The sequence below is a fragment of the Anomaloglossus baeobatrachus genome, chromosome 2 (assembly GCF_048569485.1).
Source record: "Anomaloglossus baeobatrachus isolate aAnoBae1 chromosome 2, aAnoBae1.hap1, whole genome shotgun sequence".
NCBI lineage: Eukaryota > Metazoa > Chordata > Amphibia > Anura > Aromobatidae > Anomaloglossus > Anomaloglossus baeobatrachus.
The window spans coordinates 420,031,967-420,049,638 of NC_134354.1; the positions used below are offsets into that span (position 1 = coordinate 420,031,967).

The 17,672-nt window shown below is 51.4% G+C and overlaps 5 non-coding genes and 2 pseudogenes across 5 annotated transcripts; all 7 read right to left on the reverse strand.

The window, feature by feature from the left end:
• Positions 1 to 3,280: 3,280 nt before the first annotated feature.
• LOC142292483 (U2 spliceosomal RNA) lies at positions 3,281 to 3,465 on the reverse strand. Its single transcript, XR_012750641.1, has one exon. It is a non-coding gene; the product is annotated as a U2 spliceosomal RNA (small nuclear RNA).
• A 1,370-nt stretch (positions 3,466 to 4,835) lies between these two features.
• On the reverse strand, positions 4,836 to 5,019 carry LOC142292475 (U2 spliceosomal RNA). The gene has a single exon (XR_012750633.1). It is a non-coding gene; the product is annotated as a U2 spliceosomal RNA (small nuclear RNA).
• Positions 5,020 to 6,392: 1,373 nt separating this feature from the next.
• Positions 6,393 to 6,576, reverse strand: LOC142292472 (U2 spliceosomal RNA). The gene has a single exon (XR_012750630.1). It is a non-coding gene; the product is annotated as a U2 spliceosomal RNA (small nuclear RNA).
• A 1,381-nt stretch (positions 6,577 to 7,957) lies between these two features.
• Positions 7,958 to 8,161, reverse strand: LOC142293118 (U2 spliceosomal RNA; annotated as a pseudogene).
• A 5,448-nt stretch (positions 8,162 to 13,609) lies between these two features.
• On the reverse strand, positions 13,610 to 13,697 carry LOC142292681 (U2 spliceosomal RNA; annotated as a pseudogene).
• A 1,164-nt stretch (positions 13,698 to 14,861) lies between these two features.
• Positions 14,862 to 15,054, reverse strand: LOC142293117 (U2 spliceosomal RNA). Its single transcript, XR_012751123.1, has one exon. It is a non-coding gene; the product is annotated as a U2 spliceosomal RNA (small nuclear RNA).
• A 1,966-nt stretch (positions 15,055 to 17,020) lies between these two features.
• On the reverse strand, positions 17,021 to 17,205 carry LOC142293245 (U2 spliceosomal RNA). Its single transcript, XR_012751222.1, has one exon. It is a non-coding gene; the product is annotated as a U2 spliceosomal RNA (small nuclear RNA).
• Between the last annotated feature and the right edge of the window lie 467 nt (positions 17,206 to 17,672).

The window sequence follows — 17,672 nt, forward strand, 5'->3', positions numbered from 1 at the left end:
AAAAGGGAGGAGTGTTCATTTTTTTCAGGGGGAGCATAAATATTAATAAAACGACAAGTAAAACCATTAAAAACTGCATGTGTTAACAAAGCATGGCCTGGAGAAATTTCTGTGACAGATAAAATCTTAACATCCTTGTTTTTAAATAAAATGCCCACTCCAGCAGCCTTATTCATGTTAGACCCCGACCAGACAGAGGGCCCTAAGGTCCAGTCTTTTTTAATGTCAGAGTATGTAAGGTCATGGCCAATGGCGCATTCCTGTAAGAAAAAAATGTCAAAGTTCAAGGTCATTAGCCATGCAAACAGGGCCACTCTTCTGATCGGGCTTTTTAAGCTCCTCACATTCAGTGAGGCTATTTTGATGTCCGCCATTAAATGTTTATGTTAAGACCAGAACTTTCAGAGTCCGAGAGATGGGAACAATCAAATATAGATGGAACAGTGTTCATACTACCGGTATCATCGGAATCAGAGTCCACACATTCTGGGTCCACATTTGACCCTATCGGGCTGTTGGCTGGAATGGAGACATGAGGACCCATCCGCCTCTTTTTTATTTCCTGGTCCCGCTCATTTCGGCCTCTTTTTGCGCAGGTGCTCAGGTCCATCTGGTCCCCCTGCCCAGGGGGTACTATGTCCAAAGTGTCCTGGTCATCCGGAGGTGGTCCCTGCACATCAGGGTGGACATCTGGCTGGACGTCTTGGATAACATCACAGGGAGCATCTGGCTTATCCTCATGGTGGTCAACAGAGTGGTCATCAGGGGGGACATCCGTCTGGGCACCTGGTTGGTCTGCAATAACGCTGTCATCCCTCTCCGTCACGGTCCCGGACTGGGCCTCCATCATGGAATCAGGAACTACCGAGCAGCCAGGCTGACTCGGCCTTCCCCCAGAACCGCTCCGGGGGGATCCCAACTCCCCGCCAGGTGTAACCTGGCAACCTGCAGGAGTGGGTGATGACTCAGCATTACAGGGGGGAACTGAGTCAGTAGCGCTTACCACAACCGGGTCGGGTCTCCTTCGTCCAATAAGCACATCTGCAAAGCTGGCGACTAGGGACCCCGTCTTGGCCATACCCGCATGGGAAGGCACTCCTGCGGAACTTGCCGCAGGTGTCTGGGGACCCCCGGACCGCCTAGGCCGTAACGGACAGCTGTTAAATAGATGGGTACACAGACCGCATCCGCTGCAGATCTTATCACTTGTGCAATCTTTAGAGGTATGACCCCATTGACCACAGTTATGGCACTCACTAACTTTTTCGTTCTTGCACTCATGCTGCAAGTGACCAAGACCGCCACACTTCCGACATCTGCGAGGTTGCCCATTGTAGAATAGGTAGCCAATGTTTTTTCCCAGCACTACCGTGGAGGGGGGGTGTACATGGCCCTCTGAACTCTCTGGGTCTGGGTTAAATCGCACCAAAAACCGGCGTTTGCCATTCCAAATCTCATTAATGGTGTGCACATTCCCCACAAAACGGACAGAGGTGCAGAAACGCCTGAGATACAACTCAATGTCGTGCTCACTGACATACGGGTTGTACATGTACACCACCACAGGGGTCTCGCCTTCACTATACAGGTAAGTGAAAACCACCCCCTCCAATAGCTGGTTATGGGTCGCACCCTTCACTCGCCCTTGGAAAGTGCTACAGGCAGTCTTGGTCCTCAATGTCAGGATGTACGTGCACTGCCCCCTCTCCTGCAGACAGTACACATCCTCTTTCCTTACGCCCAAGAGGTCTCGCAACAGACGGTTGTAGAACGCCTCTCCATTTCCACAACCAAAGTGGTCTTTCGGAACCTCGATTTTCACCGAGTTTTGAAGCTGGCCGGAGCCAGAAGTAAATTGCTGAATGCACGGCATTGTACCAGCAATAACTTGACAAAAAGCCTACCGTTTCTCACGGGCTCGGCCTTTCGCCGGGGGATCACCGCTCGTTGCCCGAGGACTAATCCGGCTCCCTAATAGCAGCAGGGGGGTGAAGTCCCACCTTGAGGTGAGACGATCCCCCCAGGCCAAGGAGCCGGGTACCTCGAGCACCTTCCAGCCAAAACCAAGCACAAAACAGTGAAGCTCTGCACCTGATCTCAGCCAAAAGGCCGAGAAGCGATAACCAGAATTGGTTTGGGCCTCGAGTGGCACCCTGGCCTATGCCGGACACATGTTAGGGAGAGAGAGTGAGCGGGAGACAAACCCACGCCTACAGAAGACATTTTGTCACCCAAGCCAACCCTTGAAAAGGCTGCTTTGCACAGCAAAAACACGAAGAATGGTGCGTTTTGCAGCCGCCGCCCACTGCAATGAATCTGAATAACTCCTCCTTTTGGGCACAAGCACCTCCCCTGCCCCTTGCAGTCTTTCCAATTCATGATACAAAAAGACGGACAGGACAGGTCGCCTGACTTTCCGTCACTGCCACCCTTTGCCATCCTTACCTGTAGAAAGCCCTTTCATCATCCCCAAACCCTAATCTTTTCCCTTCACTTCCCAGCCCCCAAACCCTGCCCTCTGAACCCTTCTCACCCCCCGCATCCCTTGTCCTGTCATCCCCCTACCATCCGGGAAAAAAACGGCTTGACCCCTCCTTCCACTAGCCCACCTCCCACCCAAAGAGCAATTTCTGCTGCGCAGCTAGCTTTCTAGGCAGCAGCGCTATTGTGATGTCATCGGGGGGGCATTGTGACAAGCCGCCAGTGTTCCGTCTCTTCATGTTGTGCACTGTTCAAACGGAAAATACATCAACAGGCAGGCTACAGAAAAGCTTACTAACAAAGGTTAGAGAGGGGCTTTCTCAGAGGGCTTTTTACAGTTTGTCTATTCCCAATTAGCCGGTTTAGTATACTTAATGAAAGTACTAATTCTTTCATAGGCCGCCCATTCTTAGTATTTGACGTTCCTTATATTGTGGTATTAGGCTGCGCAGCAGGTTGCAACACACCTGTGGTCACTGCAGCAGCAGCAGCAGCAATAGAATCCACTTTGTCCAAAAGGGATCTATTCCATTCAATTGCACATGATCTAGATTAGCCTGAGAACAAGATACTGCATGGGACATAGCAGAGTTGGTGAAGTTGAGTGGTGATGAGTTTGCCATTTGGATGAATAAAGCAAGTAAAAAGTGTGAAAGATAAAAAGCAAAAGGAGTTTGAAGTGTGAAAAGTGAATGGGCCAAATTGAGGTGCATATGAAGTTGTATGCTTTCTTTCAATTCATTAATCGGGCTAATATGAATCAGGTGAATCGAGTTCTGCTTTTGGAAACTGGGTTAAGAAGGGGTGCACTGGTCCTGGAGGTACTGCAATACCAGGTCAATGCGTGGAGTGGACAGAGCAAGCTCTTTTTCCATCTCCCTGTTCTAAAAATCCATTTAATATATGGTCCCCAGATAGGGGACGTATCAGATATTAAACTGATAAGAACAGATGAGATTACATCCGCAATTTTCAGAAAACGGTCATCGGCCACCACACAAAAGCGCAGTGCCGCAGGTGATCACCTCCCGAGCCCAGGAACCACCAGCCATAAGGGGACGTAAGCACCAAAAGGCGCAACAATCCCCGAGGCCGGCGGTTGTGCAAGCCCTGGCCCCTCCCAGCCAAGACCAAGGCAAACCCAATGAAGGGACTACACTTGATCTTAGCCAAAAGGCCGAGAAGCGATAACCAGAATTGGTTTGGGCCTCGAGTGGCACCCTGGCCTATGCCGGACACATGTTAGGGAGAGAGAGTGAGCGGGAGACAAACCCACGCCTACAGAAGACATTTTGTCACCCAAGCCAACCCTTGAAAAGGCTGCTTTGCACAGCAAAAACACGAAGAATGGTGCGTTTTGCAGCCGCCGCCCACTGCAATGAATCTGAATAACTCCTCCTTTTGGGCACAAGCACCTCCCCTGCCCCTTGCAGTCTTTCCAATTCATGATACAAAAAGACGGACAGGACAGGTCGCCTGACTTTCCGTCACTGCCACCCTTTGCCATCCTTACCTGTAGAAAGCCCTTTCATCATCCCCAAACCCTAATCTTTTCCCTTCACTTCCCAGCCCCCAAACCCTGCCCTCTGAACCCTTCTCACCCCCCGCATCCCTTGTCCTGTCATCCCCCTACCATCCAGGAAAAAAACGGCTTGACCCCTCCTTCCACTAGCCCACCTCCCACCCAAAGAGCAATTTCTGCTGCGCAGCTAGCTTTCTAGGCAGCAGCGCTATTGTGATGTCATCGGGGGGGCATTGTGACAAGCCGCCAGTGTTCCGTCTCTTCATGTTGTGCACTGTTCAAACGGAAAATACATCAACAGGCAGGCTACAGAAAAGCTTACTAACAAAGGTTAGAGAGGGGCTTTCTCAGAGGGCTTTTTACAGTTTGTCTATTCCCAATTAGCCGGTTTAGTATACTTAATGAAAGTACTAATTCTTTCATAGGCCGCCCATTCTTAGTATTTGACGTTCCTTATATTGTGGTATTAGGCTGCGCAGCAGGTTGCAACACACCTGTGGTCACTGCAGCAGCAGCAGCAGCAGCAGCAATAGAATCCACTTTGTCCAAAAGGGATCTATTCCATTCAATTGCACATGATCTAGATTAGCCTGAGAACAAGATACTGCATGGGACATAGCAGAGTTGGTGAAGTTGAGTGGTGATGAGTTTGCCATTTGGATGAATAAAGCAAGTAAAAAGTGTGAAAGATAAAAAGCAAAAGGAGTTTGAAGTGTGAAAAGTGAATGGGCCAAATTGAGGTGCATATGAAGTTGTATGCTTTCTTTCAATTCATTAATCGGGCTAATATGAATCAGGTGAATCGAGTTCTGCTTTTGGAAACTGGGTTAAGAAGGGGTGCACCGCTCCTGGAGGTACTGCAATACCAGGTCAATGCGTGGAGTGGACAGAGCAAGCTCTTTTTCCATCTCCCTGTTCTAAAAATCCATTTAATATATGGTCCCCAGATAGGGGACGTATCAGATATTAAACTGATAAGAACAGATGAGATTTCATCCGCAATTTTCAGAATCAAGGTAGCCCCGAAGGCCACCACACAAAAGCGCAGTGCCTGGGTGATCGCCTCCCGAGCCCAGGAACCACCAGCCACAAAGGGACGTAAGCACCAAAAGGCGCAACAATCCCCGAGGCCGGCGGTCGTGCAAGCCCGGGCCCCTCCCAGCCAAGACCAAGGCAAACCCAATGAAGGGACTACACTTGATCTTAGCCAAAAGGCCGAGAAGCGATAACCAGAATTGGTTTGGGCCTCGAGTGGCACCCTGGCCTATGCCGGACACATGTTAGGGAGAGAGAGTGAGCGGGAGACAAACCCACGCCTACAGAAGACATTTTGTCACCCAAGCCAACCCTTGAAAAGGCTGCTTTGCACAGCAAAAACACGAAGAATGGTGCGTTTTGCAGCCGCCGCCCACTGCAATGAATCTGAATAACTCCTCCTTTTGGGCACAAGCACCTCCCCTGCCCCTTGCAGTCTTTCCAATTCATGATACAAAAAGACGGACAGGACAGGTCGCCTGACTTTCCGTCACTGCCACCCTTTGCCATCCTTACCTGTAGAAAGCCCTTTCATCATCCCCAAACCCTAATCTTTTCCCTTCACTTCCCAGCCCCCAAACCCTGCCCTCTGAACCCTTCTCACCCCCCGCATCCCTTGTCCTGTCATCCCCCTACCATCCGGGAAAAAAACGGCTTGACCCCTCCTTCCACTAGCCCACCTCCCACCCAAAGAGCAATTTCTGCTGCGCAGCTAGCTTTCTAGGCAGCAGCGCTATTGTGATGTCATCGGGGGGGCATTGTGACAAACCGCCAGTGCTCCGTCTCTTCATGTTGTGCACTGTTCAAACGGAAAATACATCAACAGGCAGGCTACAGAAAAGCTTACTAACAAAGGTTAGAGAGGGGCTTTCTCAGAGGGCTTTTTACAGTTTGTCTATTCCCAATTAGCCGGTTTAGTATACTTAATGAAAGTACTAATTCTTTCATAGGCCGCCCATTCTTAGTATTTGACGTTCCTTATATTGTGGTATTAGGCTGCGCAGCAGGTTGCAACACACCTGTGGTCACTGCAGCAGCAGCAGCAGCAGCAATAGAATCCACTTTGTCCAAAAGGGATCTATTCCATTCAATTGCACATGATCTAGATTAGCCTGAGAACAAGATACTGCATGGGACATAGCAGAGTTGGTGAAGTTGAGTGGTGATGAGTTTGCCATTTGGATGAATAAAGCAAGTAAAAAGTGTGAAAGATAAAAAGCAAAAGGAGTTTGAAGTGTGAAAAGTGAATGGGCCAAATTGAGGTGCATATGAAGTTGTATGCTTTCTTTCAATTCATTAATCGGGCTAATATGAATCAGGTGAATCGAGTTCTGCTTTTGGAAACTGGGTTAAGAAGGGGTGCACCGCTCCTGGAGGTACTGCAATACCAGGTCAATGCGTGGAGTGGACAGAGCAAGCTCTTTTTCCATCTCCCTGTTCTAAAAATCCATTTAATATATGGTCCCCAGATAGGGGACGTATCAGATATTAAACTGATAAGAACAGATGAGATTTCATCCGCAATTTTCAGAATCAAGGTAGCCCCGAAGGCCAGCAGGCCACCACACAAAAGCGCAGTGCCTGGGTGATCGCCTCCCAAGCCCAGGAACCACCAGCCACAAGGGGACGTAAGCACCAAAAGGCGCAACAATCCCCGAGGCCGGCGGTTGTGCAAGCCCGGGCCCCTCCCAGCCAAGACCAAGGCAAACCCAATGAAGGGCCTACACTTGATCTTAGCCAAAAGGCCAAGAAGCGATAACCAGAATTGGTTTGGGCCTCGAGTGGCACCCTGGCCTATGCCGGACACATGTTAGGGAGAGAGAGTGAGCGGGAGACAAACCCACGCCTACAGAAGACATTTTGTCACCCAAGCCAACCCTTGAAAAGGCTGCTTTGCACAGCAAAAACACGAAGAATGGTGCGTTTTGCAGCCGCCGCCCACTGCAATGAATCTGAATAACTCCTCCTTTTGGGCACAAGCACCTCCCCTGCCCCTTGCAGTCTTTCCAATTCATGATACAAAAAGACGGACAGGACAGGTCGCCTGACTTTCCGTCACTGCCACCCTTTGCCATCCTTACCTGTAGAAAGCCCTTTCATCATCCCCAAACCCTAATCTTTTCCCTTCACTTCCCAGCCCCCAAACCCTGCCCTCTGAACCCTTCTCACCCCCCGCATCCCTTGTCCTGTCATCCCCCTACCATCCGGGAAAAAAACGGCTTGACCCCTCCTTCCACTAGCCCACCTCCCACCCAAAGAGCAATTTCTGCTGCGCAGCTAGCTTTCTAGGCAGCAGCGCTATTGTGATGTCATCGGGGGGGCATTGTGACAAGCCGCCAGTGTTCCGTCTCTTCATGTTGTGCACTGTTCAAACGGAAAATACATCAACAGGCAGGCTACAGAAAAGCTTACTAACAAAGGTTAGAGAGGGGCTTTCTCAGAGGGCTTTTTACAGTTTGTCTATTCCCAATTAGCCGGTTTAGTATACTTAATGAAAGTACTAATTCTTTCATAGGCCGCCCATTCTTAGTATTTGACGTTCCTTATATTGTGGTATTCGGCTGCGCAGCAGGTTGCAACACACCTGTGGTCACTGCAGCAGCAGCAGCAGCAGCAATAGAATCCACTTTGTCCAAAAGGGATCTATTCCATTCAATTGCACATGATCTAGATTAGCCTGAGAACAAGATACTGCATGGGACATAGCAGAGTTGGTGAAGTTGAGTGGTGATGAGTTTGCCATTTGGATGAATAAAGCAAGTAAAAAGTGTGAAAGATAAAAAGCAAAAGGAGTTTGAAGTGTGAAAAGTGAATGGGCCAAATTGAGGTGCATATGAAGTTGTATGCTTTCTTTCAATTCATTAATCGGGCTAATATGAATCAGGTGAATCGAGTTCTGCTTTTGGAAACTGGGTTAAGAAGGGGTGCACTGGTCCTGGAGGTACTGCAATACCAGGTCAATGCGTGGAGTGGACAGAGCAAGCTCTTTTTCCATCTCCCTGTTCTAAAAATCCATTTAATATATGGTCCCCAGATAGGGGACGTATCAGATATTAAACTGATAAGAACAGATTTTTGATTTAACAGCATCTTTATTATCATGCACTACTCACAAAAAGGTAACAAACCGTGTACAGTGCCGCAGCCCCGTACACACAGAAATATACAATCCTTCTTACATAGCCATAGAGTACGACGCACTAAACTATACATCACGCTCCTATGCTTATCCATAACACTCAAGCTGAAAGAAAAAGTTAGACAATAAATAACGACGAACCGGCGATTGGGGGATGGGGGTAGGGGAAAAGGGGGATAGGGTGGGGAAATCACAGGCCCGAAGCTTTATTGAAAGACGCACATAACGGGAAAAGGAGGGAGGGGGCATGGAAGAGGTCTAACCCTCCTCCTCGGCGCTGTCGTCCGGACTGTCCATGATGGAATAGTCTCTGAGCAGGCTGTGGATCAGCCTGCGGCAATCCTGGATAGACATCCTCTCCCTCTTCAAGATGAGCCGGTTCCTGGCGACCCAAATAGCGTCCTTAAAGCAGTTCATAAGGCGCCAAGCCTCCTGGATGGCTCCAACGGTGTGAGTCCCAGGGAAGAGTCCATAAAGTACGGAATGGTACGATAGGCTCCCTCTGGGGACGGAGTTCCTCAGGTCATCCTCCAGGGCAACCAACAGGCGCTGTGCGAAACGGCAGTCCCAAAAGGCGTGCAGCGATGTTTCCTCCACGAAGGGGCACCTTGGGCAGTACCGGGTTTTGCACAGGTTCCGGGCGTGCATGAATGACCGGACGGGCAGTCCGCCCTGTATCGCCATCCATGACAAGTCCTTGTGCCCGTTGGTCAATCCTGCCGATGACACGTTTGTCCAAACAGTCTCCAGTGTGTCGTGATGAAGTCCTGGAATGTTCTCCATTTCGTCCTTGGCTCTGATGAGTTTGTGGATAGTCTTTGGCTTCCACAAATCAGGCTTGAGTCCCTCCAGTTGGTGTTCCCTCACAAACCGAACCACGTCTCCGTAGAACCATGGCGCCGTCCAGTTGTAGGGGAAGGAGCTGTCCCACTTGTCCCAGCCTAACCGTCTCCAAAGGGGGAGCAGGAAGAAGCGAGACATGGACCCACCCGCGGAACCTCTCTTGACTCGCAGAGTTCGGCGAACGCAGTCACATACGAAGGAGGATCGCAGGAGGGTGGGGATATCGGGTACGCCCTTCCCACCCTTGCGAGGATCCTTGTACATGATGCTCCGCTTTACTCTGTCCATCTTGGATCCCCAGACAAAACGAAACACCGTCCTGGTAATGGCCCTGCACACGGTGGCAAGGGGGGGCCAGGCCTGGGCCGTGTACTGCAGCACGGGCAGTACCTCGTTACGCAGGACCAGTGCTTTTCCCTCACAGGTGAGGCGTCTGAGGCTCCACAGACCGATCCGTTGGGTGATCTTGGTCAAGCGTTCCTCCCAGGACTTGAGGGCTGCTCCTTCCTTCCCGAACCAGACTCCAAGAACCTTGATGAAATCCGGCTGGATGCTGAAAGGGAAGGGGGCGGAAGAGGCCGGCTGCCAGTCCCCGAAGAGCATGGCTTCCGACTTCCCGCAGTTGACTTTGGCTCCCGAAGCCCGTCCGAAGGTCTCACAGGTCTGGACGAGGGTGTCGACTGAGCGCCGGTCCGCGCAGAAGACGGTCACGTCGTCCATGTAGAGCGAGCACTTGACCTCGAAGCGTTCTGGTCCTGGTGCGGTGATCCCTCTGATCTCTCCATTCCGCCGGATAGCCTCTGCAAAGAGTTCTATAACACAAACAAAAAGAAGAGGTGACAGAGGACAGCCTTGTCTGACCCCTGAGAGGACCGGGAAGGGGTCAGTCTTCCAGCCGTTTACCAACACCGAGCTGTGAATATCAAAATACATTAGTTGGACATACAAACAAAACATGTTACCCAAACCTAACCTGTGCAGAGCTTTGCCCAGGAACTCATGGGAAACACGGTCGAAGGCCTTTTCCTGATCCAACGAGATCAGGGCTGCGTGCACCCGGCGGGCTTTGATGTACTCGACCGTGTCCCGCATGAGAGCCAGGCTGTCTGCGATGCGACGTCCGGGGATGCCGCAGGTCTGATCCGGGTGGATGATCCGTCCGATAACCGTCTTCAGTCTCGTTGCCATCGTCTTGGCCAGGATCTTGTAGTCGACATTCAGAAGGGTGATGGGACGCCAATTCTTCAGGTCGCACCTCTCTCCTTTACGCTTGTACAGGATCGTGACCATTCCTTCCCTCAGAGATGGAGGCATTCTGCCCTCCACCACCATCTCCTCATACAGCCCTAACAGGTCCGGACAGATTAGGTCTCCCAGCGCTACATAGAGCTCTGCTGGGAGGCCGTCACTGCCCGGTGTCCTGCCAGAACTAAAGGATTTGGCGGCCGAGAGCAGCTCGTCCACCGTCAGAGGAACGTCCATGGCTGCCGCGTCTGCAGGGTCAAGATGGTTAGTGATACCTGACAGGAACTTATCGGCGGCCTCGGGGTCAGTAGTCTTGCGGGCGTAGAGTTCGCTGTAGAAGTCGCTGACGACCTTCATCACATTCTCTTTCCCGCGTCGTATGCTTCCACTCTCGTCTCGTAGTTCATTCATGGGCGTGTGACCGGCGTGGAGTTTCCTGAAAAAGAACGAGTTACATTTCTCACCCTTCTCCAGATTCTCCACTTTGGAACGGAAGACAATTCGCTCGGACTCCTCCTCGAAGTGCCTTTTCAGGCTCCTCTTAGTCTCCTCCAGCTCCTCTCTCACGTCCCAGCCGCATCGAAGAAGGTCCTGCAGGGAACGCAGCTCACGCTGGAGTCTCCTGAAGTCCCTCCTCTTCAGACACGCCTGTTGTTGACTCTTTGCCTGAAAGAAGAAACGGAACTCGAGTTTAACGTATTCCCACCAGTCAGAAACAGACTGGAAGCCCGCCTTGTAGGCCCGCCACGTGGAGTAGGCAGCTCTAAGCTCCTCCAGAATCTCACCCTTTTCCAGCAGAGAGCAGTTCAGCTTCCAGGAGCCCGGGCCAATGGGGAAGCCATGGCCCAGCACACCTTGAAAGTGAATGGCTCTGTGGTCAGAGAAGAAGCAGGGGACCATCGAGTGCCCACTCCGCCCAACCGCCCGAGAGGTAAACACAAAGTCAATCCTGGAACGCAGCGAGCCATCGGATCGGCACCATGAATAGTTCACGGATCCGTGTCCGATGGAGCCAACAACGTCCACAAGAGAGGCTTCGGTCACCATCTCAATGAGCAGTTTGGATGTGACGTCCAACTTGGCAGCCGTTCCAGAACTGCGTCCATCCTCCTCAATTGGGCAGTTGAAATCCCCGGCCATCACTACCGTCCTGGCGGTAGCGAGCTGAGGGCGCAGGGCTTGGAGGAGCTCCAGTCGATCGCTCTTCACAGGAGAAGCATACACATTGATGAACCTGACAGGTTCTCCCGCCCAGGTGCCATCCACGAGCAGTAACCTGCCGCAGACGATTTCCTGAACAGAGTCCAATGTGAAGGCGCTTCCCCTGATCAGCACGGCGACCCCCGCGGACCTACAGTCGCCCCCGCCAGACCAGTAGGATGGGCCATGGGTCCACTCCCTGGCCAGATGGTTGAAGGACCTAGAGGAGGGAAGGGAGCATTCCTGCAGGAAAAATACATCACTAGACTGAGTGTTAAGGAACGCAAAAATTGTCTGACGTCGGAACTTGTCTCTGATGCTCCTAACATTAATGGAAAAGATGTTAATGTTAGCAGTCATTGGAGGAAAGAGAAAGTTAGAGCAGGCGGTGTGCCTTAGTTACCACTCCGGTCGGGCGGTTCTTCCTCTTTGGCACCTGCTGGTAAGGGTATCTCCAGCAGACCCTCTTCTTCTAGCTGCTCGAGCAGGGATGGTGCCTCGGTGGCTTCCGACTCCTCCATTTCTTCTTCGGCCACAAGGGACTCCACCATCTGCTCCAACACGTCCGGTTCTGGGAGGAGGCCATCCTCCTCTTCCTGGGGTGGATTGGGGTCCACAATGAACAGCTTGGAAGGTTCTGCGACAGGACTATCTTCCACCTTCCTTTTCCTTTGGCCTGTACCTGAGGAGACAAGAGCTGGAAAATCCTCCTCGGTGAAAAGTGCAAGAGTGCTGAGGCCCTCTGCTCTCATGGTCTGGGGAGGGAGAGTGGGCTTTGGGGGGGGGGGTGAGGAGACCAACTGAGGAGTAGGGAAATGAGGTGGAGGTAGTGGAATCCTCAGTAGGGTTGGCCGGGGGGGGAGGGGTTTGGACAGGGGTGACAGGGGGGGGGGGACCAGGGAGGGGGCAACAGTTTTCTTACCCTTCTTTTCCCTGGACTCCGTGGCTGCTGGGGCATCGGCTGGAGCCACGGTCGCCGGGTTCTTGGCCGCCTTGTCCTTGGCCTCTGTGGCCTTGGTCGTAGCTGCCTTGGTCGACGAAGCTGTGACTACCCGATACTGGGTCGCCGCGGCAACCCTTGCCCAGGATTTCTCCCGCTGTGGGCAGTCCTTGTAAAGGTGGTCCGCCTGTCCACATAGGTTGCAAGTCTTCTTCTTTGGGCAGTCCTTGGAGCTGTGTCCTGTCACCCGGCAAACCCTGCAGGCGTCCTCCTTGCAGGTCTTCATCGAATGCCCTTTCCCGCCACATTTCCTGCAGTTGTGTGGCATGTCCGGGTAGTAGATGAGACCAAAGGAGTTTCCCAGAGAGAATGTCGGGGGCAGGTGCTGGAGACCATCCTCGGATGCTGGTTCCCTGTAGAGTCGAACGGTTACTGACCACTTACCCGTCCAGAATCCGTTGCCGTTAAGGATGTGGGATGGCTCCCTCACCACTGTGCAGAGACGTCCCAGGAACGTGGAGATGTCTCTTCCTGGGGTGTGCGGGTTCCGCATGGAGACCGTGATCCTCTTCTCATCCCTCTGTATAGGACAGGATCCTAAGAAAGAATGAAAAGGGGAGTCCGGCATCGCTGCGTTCATCGCCTCCCAGTATCTCCTGCAGGCATTCACCGTGGCAAAGGTTACCAGAAAAATGCCAGTCATGAAGGTCTGGACACTCAGGGTTTCCGCCCTGGAGAAGCCCTGATCCAGAATCATCTTCTTGCAGAACACGTCGCTGGACATGTCCGGCAACCTACCATCCACCGCCTTTAGCTTCAGGGCGACCGTCTGCCGCATCCAAGGCTCCAGGGTTGGAGCCTTTTCAGGCGGCGTCCGGGCTCCCTCCGGCTGGCTGGCGTCGGAGGTAGGGGCCTCTTGGGCCGAAGAAGCCTCTGGATGAGCCTTCCTGGAGGTCCCTGGGTCCTGAGCCTTCTTGGCTGCCTTCTCTGGCTTGCTTGCCATGGCTGGTTCCTGCTTGAGTTCCCGGAGCTGGATCTTGGATTCTTCTCCGGGTGTCTTCTCCCGCTGTGTTCCTCCTCGAAGTTCCTCTGGTCTCCCCAAGTCTTCTCCGAGCCTTCGTCTTCTTGCTTCTTTCTGCCAAGCTCTTCTTCCGTCCGATCTCCCTCTTCCGGTCTCGGCTGGGCTTTGGAGCTCGTCTCCCTGATCGGATCTCGTCAAGTGTAGCTAGCTCAGTTTGTTCTGATAAGAACAGATACTACACTTGATCTTAGCCAAAAGGCCGAGAAGCGATAACCAGAATTGGTTTGGGCCTCGAGTGGCACCCTGGCCTATGCCGGACACATGTTAGGGAGAGAGAGTGAGAGGGAGACAAACCCACGCCTACAGAAGACATTTTGTCACCCAAGCCAACCCTTGAAAAGGCTGCTTTGCACAGCAAAAACACGAAGAATGGTGCGTTTTGCAGCCGCCGCCCACTGCAATGAATCTGAATAACTCCTCCTTTTGGGCACAAGCACCTCCCCTGCCCCTTGCAGTCTTTCCAATTCATGATACAAAAAGACGGACAGGACAGGTCGCCTGACTTTCCGTCACTGCCACCCTTTGCCATCCTTACCTGTAGAAAGCCCTTTCATCATCCCCAAACCCTAATCTTTTCCCTTCACTTCCCAGCCCCCAAACCCTGCCCTCTGAACCCTTCTCACCCCCCGCATCCCTTGTCCTGTCATCCCCCTACCATCCGGGAAAAAAACGGCTTGACCCCTCCTTCCACTAGCCCACCTCCCACCCAAAGAGCAATTTCTGCTGCGCAGCTAGCTTTCTAGGCAGCAGCGCTATTGTGATGTCATCGGGGGGCATTGTGACAAGCCGCCAGTGTTCCGTCTCTTCATGTTGTGCACTGTTCAAACGGAAAATACATCAACAGGCAGGCTACAGAAAAGCTTACTAACAAAGGTTAGAGAGGGGCTTTCTCAGAGGGCTTTTTACAGTTTGTCTATTCCCAATTAGCCGGTTTAGTATACTTAATGAAAGTACTAATTCTTTCATAGGCCGCCCATTCTTAGTATTTGACGTTTCTTATATTGTGGTATCAGGCTTTGCAGCAGGTTGCAACACACCTGTGGTCACTGCAGCAGCAGCAGCAGCAGCAGCAATAGAATCCACTTTGTCCAAAAGGGATCTATTCCATTCAATTGCACATGATCTAGATTAGCCTGAGAACAAGATACTGCATGGGACATAGCAGAGTTGGTGAAGTTGAGTGGTGATGAGTTTGCCATTTGGATGAATAAAGCAAGTAAAAAGTGTGAAAAATAAAAAGCAAAAGGAGTTTGAAGTGTGAAAAGTGAATGGGCCAAATTGAGGTGCATATGAAGTTGTATGCTTTCTTTCAATTCATTAATCGGGCTAATATGAATCAGGTGAATCGAGTTCTGCTTTTGGAAACTGGGTTAAGAAGGGGTGCACTGGTCCTGGAGGTACTGCAATACCAGGTCAATGCGTGGAGTGGACAGAGCAAGCTCTTTTTCCATCTCCCTGTTCTAAAAATCCATTTAATATATGGTCCCCAGATAGGGGACGTATCAGATATTAAACTGATAAGAACAGATTTTTGATTTAATGAAGCTTTCCAAAGCACCACAAAAAATGCATGACCGAAGTCACACCAAAAACAGTGCAAAGGCTAGGATTCGTGTGGACCCCACCGTGAGGAGAGGGTCCCCAAAAATCAACCCCGTCCCTCCGAGCCAGAAGGCCACAGCAAGGGTCAGGGATCTTCGGTGCTCCCCCAAGCCGAAGCCTGGTTGAGCCTTGTCGTTGCTCCCAGCGTCCACCCAGGCATCTTACCCAAGTGGAGTAGAGAGCTACTAGTTGTTGGTTTCGCAGCCGAAACTGCCCGGACCGTCAACCGGTGTTGGTTTCTCAGCCCAAGGCTAACCGGACCTCCAACCGGGTGTTGGTTTCTCAGCCGAAGCTGACCCAGACCTCCAACCGGGTGTTGGTTTCTCAGCCGAAGCTGACCCAGACCTCCAACCGGGTGTTAGTTTCTCAGCCCAAAGCTGACCAGACCTCCGACCGGGATTGTAAAAATTTCCCTTCCTAGCCAGAAGGCCGGGATAGGGTAATATGCTCAAAAAGTATGAAAAGGCAAGGTACGGTGTGCTACAGAGCCCAAGGCTTGCCGGGGTCCCAAGCCAGCAAGCTCAGACTCACTCCAGGGTCGTCAGTCCTGGGGCACGTTGTACCATAGCCCCCCACCCTTACTCAGTCTAATAGCCTCGATCCTGGTAGGGCCATGTTTTCCTCTAGATGAATATACTATCCACCCAGAGTACTAGCAAGCGCAACCTTCCAGTGTGCATTGTATCATTGTACTAAGGTGGCCTGGAGCTTAAACCACCTCTTCGAACAACACTACACTTGATCTTAGCCAAAAGGCCGAGAAGCGATAACCAGAATTGGTTTGGGCCTCGAGTGGCACCCTGGCCTATGCCGGACACATGTTAGGGAGAGAGAGTGAGAGGGAGACAAACCCACGCCTACAGAAGACATTTTGTCACCCAAGCCAACCCTTGAAAAGGCTGCTTTGCACAGCAAAAACACGAAGAATGGTGCGTTTTGCAGCCGCCGCCCACTGCAATGAATCTGAATAACTCCTCCTTTTGGGCACAAGCACCTCCCCTGCCCCTTGCAGTCTTTCCAATTCATGATACAAAAAGACGGACAGGACAGGTCGCCTGACTTTCCGTCACTGCCACCCTTTGCCATCCTTACCTGTAGAAAGCCCTTTCATCATCCCCAAACCCTAATCTTTTCCCTTCACTTCCCAGCCCCCAAACCCTGCCCTCTGAACCCTTCTCACCCCCCGCATCCCTTGTCCTGTCATCCCCCTACCATCCGGGAAAAAAACGGCTTGACCCCTCCTTCCACTAGCCCACCTCCCACCCAAAGAGCAATTTCTGCTGCGCAGCTAGCTTTCTAGGCAGCAGCGCTATTGTGATGTCATCGGGGGGCATTGTGACAAGCCGCCAGTGTTCCGTCTCTTCATGTTGTGCACTGTTCAAACGGAAAATACATCAACAGGCAGGCTACAGAAAAGCTTACTAACAAAGGTTAGAGAGGGGCTTTCTCAGAGGGCTTTTTACAGTTTGTCTATTCCCAATTAGCCGGTTTAGTATACTTAATGAAAGTACTAATTCTTTCATAGGCCGCCCATTCTTAGTATTTGACGTTCCTTATATTGTGGTATCAGGCTTTGCAGCAGGTTGCAACACACCTGTGGTCACTGCAGCAGCAGCAGCAGCAGCAGCAATAGAATCCACTTTGTCCAAAAGGGATCTATTCCATTCAATTGCACATGATCTAGATTAGCCTGAGAACAAGATACTGCATGGGACATAGCAGAGTTGGTGAAGTTGAGTGGTGATGAGTTTGCCATTTGGATGAATAAAGCAAGTAAAAAGTGTGAAAGATAAAAAGCAAAAGGAGTTTGAAGTGTGAAAAGTGAATGGGCCAAATTGAGGTGCATATGAAGTTGTATGCTTTCTTTCAATTCATTAATCGGGCTAATATGAATCAGGTGAATCGAGTTCTGCTTTTGGAAACTGGGTTAAGAAGGGGTGCACTGGTCCTGGAGGTACTGCAATACCAGGTCAATGCGTGGAGTGGACAGAGCAAGCTCTTTTTCCATCTCCCTGTTCTAAAAATCCATTTAATATATGGTCCCCAGATAGGGGACGTATCAGATATTAAACTGATAAGAACAGATGAGATTTCATCCGCAAATTTCAGAAAACGGTCATCGGCCACCACACAAAAGCGCAGTGCCGCAGGTGATCGCCTCCCAAGCCCAGGAACCACCAGCCATAAGGGGACGTAAGCACCAAAAGGCACAACAATCCCCGAGGCCGGCGGTTGTGCAAGCCCGGGCCCCTCCCAGCCAAGACCAAGGCAAACCCAATGAAGGGACTACACTTGATCTTAGCCAAAAGGCCGAGAAGCGATAACCAGAATTGGTTTGGGCCTCGAGTGGCACCCTGGCCTATGCCGGACACATGTTAGGGAGAGAGAGTGAGAGGGAGACAAACCCACGCCTACAGAAGACATTTTGTCACCCAAGCCAACCCTTGAAAAGGCTGCTTTGCACAGCAAAAACACGAAGAATGGTGCGTTTTGCAGCCGCCGCCCACTGCAATGAATCTGAATAACTCCTCCTTTTGGGCACAAGCACCTCCCCTGCCCCTTGCAGTCTTTCCAATTCATGATA